Raw genomic sequence first — 16,827 nt, 5'->3', positions numbered from 1 at the left:
ATCAAAATCCTTCAATGTCTCCCTACTGTCCTCCAAATAATGTCCATATTCTTCTGCTTGGTATTCAAAGACCCTATTAATCTTGTCCACACTATTCTAACCAGGCAATCTAGCTTAGTGGTTAAGACCATAAACTCTGGAGCCAGACTGCCATGTTAAATGCACAGACACAGGGAAGGTGCACATCCCAGCTTTACCACTCAACTTCCCTGGGCTACAGTTCCTCCATCCTTCATCTAAACAATGGGGGTAATGATAAGAGTAGTTACCTCCAAGGACTGTTGTAACGATTAAATGATCTAGTATATGTAGAACACTTGGAATAGTGCCTGGCACTGATCAGTGCTACACACATTATTTGTGTTTTGCAGCACCATCTCCAACTGTCAACAGCTTACATCCCAGTCTATCTGAAGCAACTCCTTGTTTCTCTAATACTCCTCAAACTTCCCCTTCTGAGGTAAGAGCCCACAACACCAGCTGATAAACACTGGCTGATAAGCTGCCAGTATTACACCCCTTCCTCTAACTCAAGGACATCTCCAGTGGAAAGCTTCTACCACAAAGCTCCTTTCTCTCCAGGAGTGTCCTTATAGCTCATGCACTGAAATGCCCCAGAGGCTGCTCATCATAGGATTTCCAGCCCTATTCAGAGACTCCTAGTCTACAATTAACCATCCTCTTCTTCCCTCTACTTTCTCACTCCTCTCCCAAGTTTCAGATCAGAGACCATCTTACCACCATTCTCCATGCCAAGTGGCAAAACTGTTTTAGTTCTCTTATGCCCCTATTTCTGGGTAGAAGTTAAAACTCTCATGGCTGCTCTCCCTACAACAGTCCTATTTCATCAGGTAGTGTTCTCTCTGCATGGAAACACTTAAAATAATTAAAACTAATTCTGCGGCTTGACTATGAGCAGAATATGGACTTCTCTCTGAAGCAGTCAGGACTCACTTACCCTCTACAGCCCCTGCCACACACAGGGACTGGTAAATACTAGAAAAGTGTTTATTGATAACTCACGAATCCCTAGAGATGAAAAAATGAGAGTTACAACACTCCCAGAAAATTTCACACACTCTTTAACCTTAAGAGAAACAATAAATATAAACTGCAATGTGCAATTTCCAAAGACCAATCCAATAACTTAGCATGTGGCTTTACCAACAAATGCAAATTCTACTCCTTTTTATATCTGAACTGATACTTAAAAAAAAAATTTTTTTTAACTCGCAGGAACTCGTAACTACCAAGGACACAAAGATCTAGCAAAAACCATGACATCTAAACTAAAGAACCACCTTCAATTCACCTCAAGGTTCCCCAAAAGGGTTTACCTAGTGTCTCTTAGTGTTTATCCCACAGCTAAGGTCACCAACCAAAAGATTACATACCAGAAACCTATATTTACACATCTTTACAGAACCAAAAACCACCATATGTTCTCTATGTTACATTAGAAGTTATAATTACAATGACTGTAAAGGATTCTTATAAACACTTGTAGGAATTTATTCTATAACTTATAACATTTTATAAGAACTCTAAAAATTAAAGGAGAAATAAGTCACATAAAATCAGAGGTGCACTCTGAACTCTGATCGCTAATGAAACAGCTGCCCTAAAACATTCCTTCTCCTTAAGGATTAAAAGGGTTTCACATTGAAGACATCCCTACAAAAATACAAGGAAAACAGCAGAGGAGAAACTAAACTGAATGGCTGATCACTGACTTCTAGGTTCAAAAAGAATCAAGTAGTCATACCCTAGGCAGTGCTAGTCAAAGTGTGGTCCTTAGACAGCAAACTGCTTGCACCTACTCCATGAAGAGTAAGTACAGAGATTGACGAGAAGCACTTAGAAACTTTGACGGCAATGTTACAGAACTTCTACATCTACTGAATCTAACAATAAAAAATTTTAAGTTATATATTGTAGGCTTTTAATTTCATTTTTCTTATAATTCATACTTCACATATGTTAGAAAAGAATCAGCCTGTGACAAAGGGAAAATGTTAAAAACTGGTCCTTCAGGGACATTTGCTTCCGGGAAGATGGACTAGATGTACTTTTCCTTATTCCTCCCACTAACTTCAACTAAAAATTCTGGACAGTGCATATGAAACAAACATAAGAAGACTCCTAAATGTGGAGAGAAGAAGGCAGACTGGCAAGACCTCAGGCCCTGAGGAACAAAACAATGGTGACTACCCTGGGTTTTATTTTTGCCTCATATATCCCAAACTTGGAAGTGAAGAAGCTGGCCAACTGGAAATGCCAACAGGCACAGACCAAAAAAAGCCCAACAAAAGCCTTCTCTCTCTAGCCAAAGGACCAAAAAAGGGACATCTTAGCAAGACAGAAAACGCTAAGGGGAAAAAATGACTCTACTCGGACAAAAACCACAGAAAAAACTGCGGCCTACCCAGGCCACAAAGGTCAGGTAGGTAGCTTAAATTTCCATATACTCACCAGGCTGTAACAAGGCACCCCAACCCCATCCACACTAGACTGGTGCTAAGGAGGCCAAGTAGGGAGCCCAGGTTTTCATCCATGTCAGCTGGTAACAAGGCACCCTTCTATATCATGTCCCCCAAGAATCCTGAACCTCTAACCCCATCTGACAGTAACAAACACTCTACTTCTTGGGTCAAGGGAGGCCAAGTGGGGAGGCTGTACTTCTAATTCCTCCTAGCAATAACAAGGTAGCACCACATGCCACCCTTACCCCTGCTGCAGTGGTGTCAAAAAAAAGCCAGCTAAGACAAAGGCTTAAATAAGATCCAGAACTTCATAAAATGTTAAAATTTCCAGGTTTTCATGAAAAAAACAAAAAGACACTCACCATACCAAAAGCCAGGATGACCTCAAACTAAATGCAAAAGACATTGATACCAACACCAAAATGACAGATGTCAGAATTATCTGAGAATGATTATAATGCAGCTGTGACAGAAATGCTTCAACAAGAAATTTCAAAATAAAGAAATAAAACAAATAAATAACCTCAACAAAGAAACAGAAGATACAAATAAGAACAAAATGGAAATTTTAGAGCTGAAGAATACTGAAATAAAAAGCTAAGTTGATGAACTCAACAGAATGGAAGGGACAAAGAAACTGGAAGATACAAAAACAGAAATTACTCAAACTGAACAACAGAAAGAAATAAACTAAAGAAGAATTGACAGCCTTAGGAACCTGTGGGACCATAACAAAAGATCTAACATTCAAGTCATCAGAGTCTTGAAAAGAAAGTATGAGAGTTTGCTGAAAAAGCACTTGCACTCAGGAAATAATGGTGAAAACTTCCCAAATTCGGAAAGAGACACAAACCTACAGGTTCAGGAAGCTGAGTGAATGCAAACAGGATAAACCCAAAGAAATCCAAACCAACATTTATCACAATTAAATTTCTAAAAACTAAAAATAAAGAAAAAATCCTGAGGACAGTGACAGATAAAAGACACCTTAACCACAGAGGAAAAGCTATTCAGACAGTGGATTTCTCATCAGAAACCAGGGAGGCCAGAGGTAAGTGGTACATTTTTCAAGTGCTGAAAGAAAAGATCAACACAGAATCCCATACCCAAAGAAAATATCCTTCAGGAATGAAGAGCAAATCAAGTCATCCCCAAATGAAGGAAAACAAAGAAAATCTGTGGCCAGCAGACATACCCTTAAGAATGGCTAAAGGAAGTTCTTAAAAACAAAAAGGAAATGATAAGAGAAGGAATCCTGACACATCAGGAGAAAATACAGTAAGCAAAAATACAGATAAATAGGCTTTCCTTCTCCCCTTGAGTTTACTCATTTATGTTTGTGAAAGCAAAACTATAACACAGTGTCTAGTGCACTTGTAAATGTTTTTAAAAGAAATAAATACAATTGTATTAAAATGTGCACGGGTAAAGGGATGTATAGGGAAGTAAGGTTTCTGCGCTTCATCTGAACAGGAAAAATGATGACACCACTAGACAATGATTAGCCAGGTATATATAATGTAATACCTAAATCAACCAGTAAAAATGTTTTTAATTTAAAAACACTATACAAAGAAATACACTCAAAAACAGTATAAATTAAAATGGAACTGTAAAAAAAAAAATGCTCAAGTAACCCACAGGAAGCTGGGAGGAGGAGCAGTGGGGGAATACCCAGAGAAACAAAAAACAGAAGGAATAAACAAAAAATTAAATGGCAGACTTAAGCTCTAACAGATCAATAATAACATTCATTGTAAATGGTCTAAATACATCAATGAAAGAGACAAAGATTGCTAGAATCAACTAAAAAACATGATCCAAGTATATGTTGTCTACAAGACACTTAATTCAAACACAACAGTTTAGGCAGGTTGAAAGTAAAAGAATGGAAAAGGATATAACATCCAAACAATTAAAGGAAAGCAATCAAAGGAAAAAGAAAAGTAGCAGCTATGTTAATATCAGATAAACGTAGAATTCAGAGCAAAGAGAATTACTAGAGACAGAGGACATTATGTAGTGACAGAAAGTGTCAACCCACCACAAAAACACAGCAACCCTAAATGTGTATGCAGCAGAGAGCTGAAAAATATGTAAAGCTAAAAACTGATATAACCTAAAAGGAGAAACAGACAAATCCACAAATATAGTTGAGACTTAAACATCCCTCTCTCAAGAGTTGATAGAATACCTAGGTAGAAAACCAGCAAGGGTACAGAAGAACTCAACAACACTATCAACCATCAGAATCTAATAAACATATATGAAACATTTATAAAACACTCCACTCAACAGCAGAAAACACATTCTAATCAAGTGTCCACAGAACATATACCAAGATAGACTATATTTTAAGCCATAAAACAAGCCTAAACACATTTAAAAGAACTGAAACATACAGATTGTATTCTCCAACCACAACAGAATCTAAGTAAAAACCAAAAACAGAAAGATAACAGGAAAATCTCCAAACACCTGGAAACCAGACAACACACTTCTAAATAATCCATGGGTCAAAGAAGTCTCAGGGAAATACAAACATATATTGAACTGAGTGAAAATAAAAATAAAACAGAATTTGTGGGACACAGCTAAAACAGTGCTTAGAGGAAAATTTATACTGCTAAATGCCCCCATGAATGTAAATGCAAAACGTCCTCAACAAAATATTAGTAAATAGAATTAAGCAAAATATAAAAGGGATAATACACCATGACCAAGTGGGGTTTATTTCAGGAATGCAAGGCTGGCTCAACTAAAAATCAATCAAAATAATCCATCATATCAATAGACTAAAGAAAAAAATTACATGAACGTATAAAGATCAATGAGCAAAAAGCACTTAATGAAATTCAACACCCATTCATGACAAAAACTTTCAGAGAGACAGGAACAGAAGGGAACGTCCTCAACTTGATGAAGAGCATCTAGAAAAACCCCACAGTTAACACTATACTTGATAGTGTGTAGTATAATTACCTGACAATTAGCTTTTTTTGATTGTACCATGTAAATGCCTGACATTAAGCTTTTGATTTCCCAGGCATCCAGTTCAAAGATATCCATCCTGAATAAACACATTGCCAGCTACACAGCTAGATAAAGAGCCATGCTGCCCCACCCATAAAGTTACTTTTTTTTCTTTAAGAAAGCTCTAGTCATTAGATAACTGACCATATGACAGCTTGCTTTTCCCTTCCTCTGCCCTAAATCCTGCTCTTATGTCTTACATTCACCAATAAAGAGAGAATCCACAAAACCCTAGGCCCCTCCCCATCAACCCCAAAAAAAGCAGAAACCCAGGTCTGCACTCTTTACCCACAAGCTCGTTGTGTGGCCTCAGGCATGCCATGTACCCTCCTCCAGGACCTGTAAGTAATAAACCTTTTCTTTTCAAACTTGCCTTATGGTTGTTCCAGAGGTGTGTCTTACAATCACTGTAAGAGCACAAGGGCCAGTCCAGACACAAAACTGGCTCCAGAAGGGGAAAAATGTCTGTGCAGGGGCTCACCACAGGCCCAGGTGAGTGCCAGTCATTTCTAGCCAATAGCATCACTATGGATTGGCAGAGACTGACCCAAAACATAGTGAAAGACTGAATGCTTTCTCCCTAAGATCAGAAACAAGGCAAAAACGTCCTCTCTTATTATTCTTATTAAACATAGTACTAGAAGTTTTCGCCAGTGCAATAAGGCAAGAAGAGGAAGTAAACAGCATGCAGATTGAAAAGGAAGAAATAAAACTGCCCCTATGTAAACAAGACATAGTTGTCTACTTAGAAAGTCTCAAGAAATCTACAGAAAAACTCCTAGAACTAAAAAATGGGTTCCGCAAGACTGCAGAATACAAGATCAACATAAGAAAGTTAATACTTCTCTCTACTAGCAATAAACACATGGACATCAAAATTTAAAATACAATACTATTTTTTAACATCTTTATTGGAGTATAATTGCTTTACAATGTTGTTAGTTTCTGCTTTATAACAAAGTGAATCAGCTATACATGTACATATATCTCCATATCCCCTCCCTCTGGTGTCCCCCTCTCACCCTCCTGAACCCACCCCTCTAGGTGGTCACAAGCACCAAGCTGATCTCCCTGTGCTATGCGGCTGCTTCCCACTAGCTATCTATTTTACATTTAGTAGTGTATAAATGTCTATGCCACTCTCTCAGTTCATCCCAGCTTACCCTTCCCCCTCTCCGTGTCCTCAAGTCCATTCTCTATGTCTGCATCTTTATTTCTGTCCTGCCCCTAGGTTCATCAGAACCATTCTTTTTTTTTTTAGATTCCATATATATGTGTTAGCACACGGTGTCTGTTTTTCTCTTTCTGACTTACTTCACTCTATATGACAGGCTCTAGGTCCATCCACCTCACTACAAATAACTCAATTTCGTTTCTTTTTATGGCTGAGTAATATTCCATTGTATATATGTGCCACATCTTCTTTATCTATTCATCTGTCAATGGACACTTAGGTTGCTTCCATGTCCTGGCTATTGTAAATAGTACTGCAGTGAACACTGTGGTTCATGACTCCTTTTGAATTACGGTTTTCTCAGGGTATATGAACAGTAGTGGGATTGCTCGGTCACATGGGAGTTCTATTTTTAGTTTTTTTTTAGTTTTTTTTCTTCTTTTTCTTTTTCCTTCCTTTTTGCGGTATGCGGGCCTCTCACTGCTGTGGCCTCTCCCGTTGTGGAGCACAGGCTCCAGACGCGCAGGCTCAGTGGCCATGGCTCACGGGCCCAGCCGCTCTGCGGCATGTGGGATCTTCCCGGACCAGGGCACAAACCCGTGTCCCCTGCATCGGCAGGCGGACTCTCAACCACTGCACCACCAGGGAAGCCCTATTTTTAGTTTTTTAAGGAACCTCCATACTGTTCTCCATGGTGGCTGTCTCAATTTACATTCCCACCAACAGTGCAAAAGGGTTCCCTTTTCTCCACACCCACTCCAGCATTTGTTTGTAGATTTTTTGATGATGGCCATTCTGACCGGTGTGAGGTGATACCTCACTGTAGTTTTGATTTTCATTTCTCTAATGATTAGTGGTGTTGAGCATCCTTTCATGTGTTTGTTGGCAATCTGTATATCTTCTTTGGAGAAATGTCTATTTAGGTCTTCTGCCCATTTTTGGATTGGGTTGTTTGTTTTTTTGATATTGAGCTGCATGAGCTGCTTGTAAAATACAATACCATTTTCAATTGTTCAAAATACAAATACTTACATGTAAATCTAACAAAAACCCAACAAAATCTAACAAAACATAGACTTGTATGATAAAACTACACAATGCTAATGAAAGAAATCAAAGAAGATCTAAATAAATGGAGAGACATACCATGTTCATAGATTGGAAGAAACAACATAGTAAGACATCGATTCTCCCCAAATTGATATACAGGTCTAATGCAATTCCTATCAAAATTTCAGTAGGATTTTTTTAATAAATATAAACAAGGTTATTCTACAATTTATATGGATAAGCAAAGGAAAGAACAGCTAATACAATTCTGAAGAAGAATGAAGTGGGAGAAATCATTCTACACCTACTTAAGACTTATTATATTGCACAGTAACCAAGACTGTACAATACTGGTGGAGGGACAGACACATAGATCAATGGAGCAGAACAGAGAACCCAGAAATAAACGCATACAAGTATACCCAACGGATTTTTTTTTTTTACAGATATAAAAGCAATTCAATGGAGGAAACAATGTTGCCTTTTCAACCAATGGTGCTATAATAGCCAAAACTGGAAACAACAAATGTCCTTCAACAGATTTTAAATGGTTAAAAGAACCATAAAAGTACATCCATACTATGAAATACTACTCAGCAATAAAAAGGAAGCAACTATTGATACACCCAATACCTCGATGAGTCTCCAGAGAATTATGCTGGAGTGGGGGGCGTGGGGGGCAAAAGCTCACTTCCAAAAGGTACTTACTATATGACTCCATGTATAAAACATTCTTGAAAGGACAAAATTATAGAAATGGAGAACACATCAGTGATTGTCAGGACTTAAGGAGTGGATGGAACTGGGAGGGAAGAGGGTATGGCTATAACAGAACAACATGCAGAAACCCTGTGCTGATGGAAATGTTCTGTATCTTGACTATATCAGTGACACTCTCATGGGTCTGATATTGCACTACAGTTTTACATGATACCACTGGGAACAACTGGGTAAAGGGTACATGGGATCTTTCAGAATTATTTCTTGTAACTGCATGTGGATCTACAATTATGCCACCAAAAAAAGTTTAATTTAAAAAAGCCCAGAGTTTGGGCTTTCTGAGCACTAGCTGTCCCTAACTCCTTGCTTGGTGCCCTGAAATAAATGCTGCACTTTCTTTCATCACACACACACACACACAAAAAAAGCCCAAAACTGGATCTTCACTCACTACTCTAAGATTCATCACCCAAATGTTAACCCTTCAGAATAGATCTACCTTCTTAACAACTCTTTATTAATTTTGGCTTTGTGGTGGACTGCGGAGACATAGATATAAACGTAAAATATTACCCGTACCCTCAAACACCATAAACTCAAGTAGAGTGACAAACACAGGCATAAATCAACAGTGAAAGACTTCATAAAGGAGATGAGATTTGAGCAAATCCTTGAACAAGAGGTAGCACTTCCACAAGTGGAAGCGGAGATGGGGATGTCTTGGGAAGAAGAAATCATATGTAAAGACTCAGAGCTAAAAATAAACACAGTGCCTATGAAGAAAGGGGCGTGTGTGTTGTGAAATAACAAAAAGATGGAATAAGCAGTGTGGGGGTAACAATGGAAGGTCCCCAAAAGCTGGAGCGAGGAATGCAAATGAGAGAAGACTTCCTTACCAACCCAGCCAACCAAAAGCAAGCAGCTCCCCACCACCACACAAACACCGTCTCTCCAGCACCCTTTCTTTACCTTTTCTTTCTAGCACTCATCACAAGTTTAATTATTATGTACTTAACTGCATGTTTATCTAATGCTGTCCAACCCCAGTTATCTTGAGTATCTAGCACTGGACTGGCACACAATAAGCGCCCAATAAATATTAACTGAGTCAATGAACAAATAGCAAGTACTCACTTCTAGTTCCCTTCTATGCAGTTGCCGCAGTCTTCTTTCCTGCATTATCTGTCACTCCGTGCGCCATGGTCCCTCTCTGACCCACTGCCTCTTTTAGCTAATTTCTCCTTTTTCCTAGCTCCTCCACCTCAGCCCAGCTCTTAACCCATCATAAAATAAAAACTCAGTATATTTTAAAATAGTGGTTCACATTTGCAATGTTGTAACCCTCTTCTGAATCTCAACCAATTAAGAACTGTATCCCAAGAATCTGTTACTGAAAACAAAGTACTACAGTTGTAAGTTGTTACAGAAGCATAATAGCTGTATATATTACATAAACAGACAAATACCAGCAGAAACCGCTATTCCTGTCAGGGCCTTACTTTCCTGAATATGAGAGCCTTTTCCCAGTATTAGATGATCCTATCTGGTCTATGGAAAGCTGCCCACTGAAGACAGCCAGGACAGTACTCCTCAAGGCTACCAAAGTTACACAAAACAAGGAAAACTGAGAAACTGCCACAGACCAAAGACTAAGGAGACATGATGACTAAATGCAATGTGGTGCAATGTGGTAACCTGGACAGGATTCTGGAACAGAAAGAGGATATTAATGGGAGGATTGGTGAAATCCTAATAAACTCTGGAATTTAGTTTTTAAAAAATAATATACATACATATACATATGTATGTGGCACTGAGACATGATTAAGATTCAAATGTATAAATATTATTTTATATTATTAAAAAGAGAAAGAGATAGGGCATGCAAGGGAACCAGGAAATGAAACTCAGTCCAGGGTAGCTGGGGCTTAGAGCTGAAAAGCTACACACAGACCTACCTTCATTTTGATTCTGGTACTATGCTCTTACCCACTGCCCTGAATATTACCTTGCCTGAACTACTTGAGATTAACTAGTTTTGACTTCTGAACAGGCTCATTAATATACTCAAGAAGCATTTATTGAGTGCCTACTGCTTACCAGGCACTGTACAGTCTTTGAAGATACATGGCTGGAAAAGGAAGACACAATCTCTGCTCTCATAGAGCTGACACTCTACTATAGAAGCCAGGTATTTAACAAGTATTTGTGTAAATGATGAGTGTTCCCAAGGCATTCAAAGTTGACTTAAGAGCCCTACCAAACAATCCATCAGGACATTTGTTAAACCCAGTTATCACTGGTGTTCTGAATAAGGCCTTCAGTATGAAAACAAATCACTTGAGATCTGAGATCTATCACCTGTGACCTGTTAAATCACTTTAACAGATAACTCATTCAGTTGACGTGGCTTGGGACCTGAGATTCTGCATTTCTTCCAAACTCCCAGGTGACAGAGATGCTGCCGCTGGTTCACGAACCACACTCTGCATTAGCAAAGCACCTGAAGGTACCAAGGAAACATCCCTTAAACTATCGTGTAAAATGCAAGCTCCATGAAGCCAAGAGACATTTTGCCTCTCCTATTCACCATACTGTACCCAGGACTTAAAACTATGCCTCATAGACATATGGCACTCAACAAATATTTACTGAATAAGCCAATGGATATATGGTCTAGACAAGTGCTGTTCAATAGTAACCACCGGTCACATTTGGCTACTGAACACTCGTAATGTGACTAGTGAATTTTCAAAACTTTAATTTTAATTAATTTAAATAGCCACATATGGTTAGTGGCTACCACGATGGATAACCCAAGTCCAGACACAGGTGTAATGTAAAGAGCACTGGATTAATAAGACCTAGGTGTGAATCCCAACTCTGCTGCTTAGCTTGCGCCCTATAAAAGTTACAACTTCTTAGGGCCTCAACTTCATTTGTGAAATGAGGACAAAATACCCACCCATCCCACCCCACCCTCTCAGAGTTCTTGACAAGAATTATTATAGGTCAGTGTGTTGATACTAAGCACAAGGTATGATCTCTGCCCTCCAGACACAGTTCACAATCACAAAGACTACTCTGACCATTGCCCACACTTGCCAGAAAATGCCAGGCCCGTCTGGTTAGCTTAGCGGCTCTGTGAATGAGGCCAAGGTCACAAGTTCGGAGGAGGGGGACCTTCACTTAGCAAGGTTGACCAGGTAAGAGAGGCAATGACACTGCAAATCATCACAATTCCTGGCAAATCTTTAAATGGGCATTGCATTGATTATGGATGAGTAAATGACATTTCATTCATTCATTCTTCCAGGAAGCTGTACTACATTACCTAACGCCCGCTACTTCCCATCCACAGACGTCTGTTAATTCAGGGCCGGGTCCTCTTCGCGGGTAGTGGGCCGGAAGCCCCCAACCCGGGCCGCCCGCGTGTCCTCCCCTCCCGCGTCGCGCCGGCCGGGCGGGGGTCAGCCTGGCACCGCGGCTCCAAGTACCACACCGCCGGACCGAACCCAGGAGCCATATTTAGCTGTATTTTGGTCAATAAAACAAACTTCCGTCTTCTAAAGAAAAACGGTTCTAACTCAATGTCAAACTAGGACGGAAACTCGCTTCTCGCCGCAGCGGCCAACCAGAGACGCCGCGTGTCCAGCAGCCCCCGAGTACCCGACCTGGACCCCGCGCCCAGCGTGCCCGCGCCCCGGCCGCGCCGGCCACAAAGGGACGGGAGACGCGAACGCGGCCGGGCCTCCTCCTCCTCCTCCCCCGGCCCCGCGTCAGCGGCCGCGGCTCCGGGACGGCCCGGGCACGGGCAGACACTCACCTCGGTCCGCGCGCGGCGGCGGCGGCGGCGGCGGCGGGCGCTCCTCGGGGCCGGCCCGGGCGGTCGCGGCGCGGTCCCGCGGGCCGCAGCGCGGGCGCTACTCTCGGGCCGCCGTCCGCCGCGCCGCCTCCTCGACCACTGCCGGCGGCTCCCCCGGCGGGCGGGCGGGCCCGACGCGGGCCCCGCCTCCGCCGCGCCTGCCCCCTCCTCCGCGCGGGGCCTCGCGGGCTCGGCGCGCTACTCCGGGCCACCCCGCATGCTGCTGCCGCCGCCGCTGCCGTTCGCTCGGGACCGCCTCAGCGCGGCGGTCCGGGGCCGCAGGGCCGCCCACGCAGGCCGCTTGGGCGCGGTCCTCCCCGCTCGCGGCGTGCTGGCGGCGGCAGCGGCCCGTGCGGCTGCGCGGGGGAGGCGGGGGCGCCGCGCGCTCACCCGGATGCGGCGCCCCCGCCCCTGCGGCGAGCCCACCTCGGGGCCGCGGCGCTTCCCTCGGGGCCGTGAAGGTTCCGGCTTCTCGGCGCCTCTACCTCTGCCTGTCCCACGCGCGGGGAGGCGCGGAACCCGGGCGCCGGAGCGAGGGCCTCCGGGCGGCGCTGCCGGTTCTGTCCCGGGCGGGAGCCTGGGTCTGCGACGGGCTCGGCCGTGAGGTCCGGCCCGGGTGGTCTCCACCTGAACCTGTGCACGGACAAAGGGGCTGCCGCCGCAAGTGAAGTACAGCTCGGGCCGTTTCACGTCGAGCAGGTCGCGGAGTGGGAGGAAAGGACGGTGCCCTCACCGCGCCGACGAGATCTTCGGATCGATCCCGGGGCCGGGGCCAGGGCTGTTCCCGACCCGCGAGCGGCCGACGAGGACTCGGAGCTGGGGGACGGTCAGCGGCCCTTTAGTCTGGCCGAGCTGAGCGCTGCGTCCGGCGACAGGGATGCAGGAGGTCCAGGACCCAGGGTGGGCGGCGAGAGGGGAGGCCACCGACCGGCAAAGCCGGAAGAGGCAGCCAGGCCTTGGGGGACAAAAACAGCCCCGGCCGCCGCAGGATGGGGGCTGTTTAGGGCAGTGGCTCCCGCGTAGTTCTGAGAGGGGCCCTTCCACTGTGCCCCCTTGGGAAACACTCTTCCTTGGCACTAATTCTAGTACCTAGCCGTACCTTAACCTGAAGAGAAGACGCAGCCTGGTCCTCTGTCACTCACTAGGCATGACCAACTGCTTGAATCATTCAGAGGTTTTTGTGTCTTGCTTGCCAGCGATGAAACTAACGTTTATAGTATTTAAATGGTCCCAGTTTTATATTTTAAATAAAGGTATGTTCGCAGAAAGAACCAAAAGGCTGGAAGCAAATAATGTTACTGAAGATTATCTGTGGAATTTTACTATCCTATTTTGTGCTTATCTACATTTTCCAAGTATTCTAAAATAAAAGTTAAAAGTTGCTTTTTAAAAGTACTTACATAATTTTTTTTTATTTGGTTGGGTTTATTTTTATTTTTATTTTTAGGTGTGTTAGGTCTTCATTTCTGTGCGAGGGCTTTCTCTACTTGCGGCAAGCGGGGACCCCTTTTCATCGCGGTGCGCGGGCCTCTCACTATCGCGGCCCCTCTTGTGGAACACAGGCTCCAGACGCGCAGGCTCAGTAGTTGTGGCTCACGGGCCCAGCTGCTCCGTGGCATGTGGGATCTTCCCAGACCAGGGCTCGAACCCGTGTCCCCTTCATTGGCAGGCAGATTCTCAACCACTGTGCCACCAGGGAAGCCCTTACATAATATTTTGAAACAAAGTGAATCATGATTGGCCTGTTAATGTACCACAAGGGAACTTCACTTTGAAGTTTTTATCTTTTTAAAAAATAACCGTGTTAAGGAGAAAAAAAAAAAAGATTTGCAAATCGTATATCTGATAAAGGACTTGTGTTCAGAATATATAAAGAACTCTTATAACTTAATAAGACTAATAATTGAATTTTAAATGGACAAGAGAATGGAATAGGCATTTTACCAAAGAAAATATTTACATGGTCAACAGTAGCATGAAAAGATGTTCAACATCATTAGCCACTAGGAAAATGAAAATCAGAACCACAATGAGGAAGCTCTTCGCACCCACTACAATGGCTGTAATAAAAACGACTGATGATAGCAAGTGTTGCTGAGGAGATTAGAGAAATTAGAACCCTAACGTACATTTCTGATGGATATGTGAAATGGTACAGCCACTTTGGAAGTTTGTTAAAAAGGTACTTTAAAAGTTATACATAAGAGTACCATATGACCCAATGATTCCACTCCTAGGTATATACCCCCAAAACTGAAAACATGTTCATATAGCAAGTTGTATATAAATATTCATAGGAGCATTATTCATAATACTTGAAAAGCAGAAACAATCCAGATGTCCAGCAACTGGTGAATGGATAAACAAATTGTGGTATGTCCATACAGTGAATGCTATTCAGCAATAAAACAGAATGAAAGATACATAGAAGATATATGGAAGATTCAACATAGAGGAACCTCAAAAACATTAAACCAAGTGAAAATAGCCAGATGGGTGGTGATCATGGGTTAGGTCAGGCAGTAGGCATATGTCAGCATGGTGAGGGCAGTCCTGGGTGTGGTAAATGTGGATCATAAGCAGCCAGGAGTGTGCCTTCCTTTGGATCTGGTGATAAGAGCAGTACAGTTTAGGCATTTGTAAGGGGCATGGGAAGGTAATGGTGACTAATTGTTGTATTACTACACTGGATGTCTATATCCAAAAGCCCCAAATCCTGGGAGCTTAAAACTACACAGGTCCTTTCTGGCCCACAAGCCATGTCCTTTGAGGAAGGGGGACGGTGGGGGGTGGGGGTGGGGCAGTCCATCCCAGGCTGAAGAAGAATCCAGAGCAGCACATGGTTCCTCCTTGGCAGAGACAGTAGAAGGACATGTGGCATATTGTACATGGTCTCGTAACACTTCCTCACCAAGTGTCACTTTTATGCACGCATTTCATTGGCCAAATCAAATGACCTGCCATATCTAACTTTCAAAGAAGCAGGGAAATGCAATAAATCCCAGCATTGTCCCTAGAAGGCAGAGAGCTGCAAAAATTTGGATTATAACATTAATGACTATCACAAGTATCAAAACTGAAGGATAACTTTTTTAAACTTTTTATTTTGAAATAATTATAAATTCATAGGAAGTTGTGAAAACTGTACAGAAAAATCCTTTGTACCCTTCACCCATTTCCCCCCAATGGTTACATCTTATAACTGTAACTTATAAAAAAGCTATAAACTTGTAACTATAGTACAATATCAAAACCAGGAAATTGGCATTGGTACAATATGTGTGTATAGTTCTGTGCCACTTTATCACATGTGCAGTTTCCCATAACTATCACCAGTTCTGCATCAAGATACAGAACTATTCCATTACAAAGATCTCCCTCATGAACTTCCTTCATAGTCACAACTACCCCTCCCCCATCCCCACTATCTCTAATCCCTGGCAACCACTATCTGTTTTCCATCTCTATAGTTTTGTTATTCAAGGATGTTATATAACGGAAGCATACAGTATATGACCTTTTGAGACTGACTTTTTTTTTTTTTTTAACCTGGCATAATACACTTCCATATGGTTGGGTTGTTTTGGTTGTTTTGTTTTTGCTAGTCACCTGTCAACTGGGCCAGGATGAAAGTGCTGGCTCCCCACTTGGTCTTCTCTGACATCACCCCAGCAGGGATTAGAGGGGTCATGAGTGATGCCTTCTAACAAAAGGGTGAAGGTGGGAGTCCCTCTATTCAGCCTTTGCTCACCGGGACAGGGGTGAGGTCACATTTTTTTTTTTCTGCAGGGTTTAGCTAGAATAGGGTAGTTACTGGTCTAAAAGTTGTCTACGTTGCCCCTTTCCCAGTCCTTTAGCTAGTGAGAGCAGGCATTTCTTGGGGTTTTTAAAAAATTTTTTCCTGTGGTGTTTCTAGGTTGCCAGCTTCTCTAGCCTAAGATATATGAGGCAAGAGAAACAAACAAACCAAACACACAAAAAAACAACACAGAGAACTCATTGTCCTGTCATTCCTCAGATCCCAAGTTCCTTAGTCAGTTGTCTTCTTCTCTCTGCCTTTCTGTTGTTTGTTTCATATACAATGTCCAGGGCTTTTAACTGTTCTTAGTGGGAAATGTACTCCATCCACACTATTCCATCTTGGGCAGGAACAAGAATTTGAGAATAAAGTTTTAAAACATAAATTAGAGCAGATTACAGATTATTCCTATTTAAAAGTCACTCCCAGTTTCTTGCATTCCAATAGGCTTTTTGAGTCAGAGAGGAAAGGGAAGATTTATTGCTGATTTATTGGGAATTCCACACATATACTCTGGAGACTTATATGGGCTATAATATCATACAGGAAAAAAATAGGTGAAATCCTGGGAACTGCTAGATCAGAGACTCAATGGAGTCCGAGGTCAGCAAGCATGAAGGAGTGGAAAAGTTGAGACAGCTGGTGAGAAGAACAAGCCTGAGATTCTGCGGGTGGAGAAGGCTCAGCATATGCCATTTGGGCA

The 16,827-nt window shown here is 42.5% G+C and overlaps 1 protein-coding gene across 3 annotated transcripts in view; it reads right to left on the bottom strand.

Moving 5' to 3' along the window:
• The window catches only part of GALNT1 (polypeptide N-acetylgalactosaminyltransferase 1), a 127,921-nt gene extending 114,778 nt beyond the window's left edge, over nt 1-13,143 (bottom strand). The window contains exon 1 of one of the 3 annotated variants that reach the window (XM_060118744.1): nt 13,059-13,143. The gene's annotated coding sequence lies outside the window, so the exon portion shown is untranslated. Of the gene's footprint in view, nt 1-12,286; nt 12,365-13,058 lie in introns of those variants that run through there. The other 2 variants (XM_060118743.1, XM_060118745.1) reach the window with 2 other exon arrangements.
• Between the last annotated feature and the right edge of the window lie 3,684 nt (nt 13,144-16,827).

The sequence above is a fragment of the Mesoplodon densirostris genome, chromosome 15 (assembly GCF_025265405.1).
Source record: "Mesoplodon densirostris isolate mMesDen1 chromosome 15, mMesDen1 primary haplotype, whole genome shotgun sequence".
NCBI classification, from domain to species: Eukaryota; Metazoa; Chordata; class Mammalia; order Artiodactyla; family Ziphiidae; genus Mesoplodon; species Mesoplodon densirostris.
The sequence above is the reverse complement of the archived record's forward strand: the minus strand, read 5'-3'. Positions and strand labels throughout refer to the sequence as shown.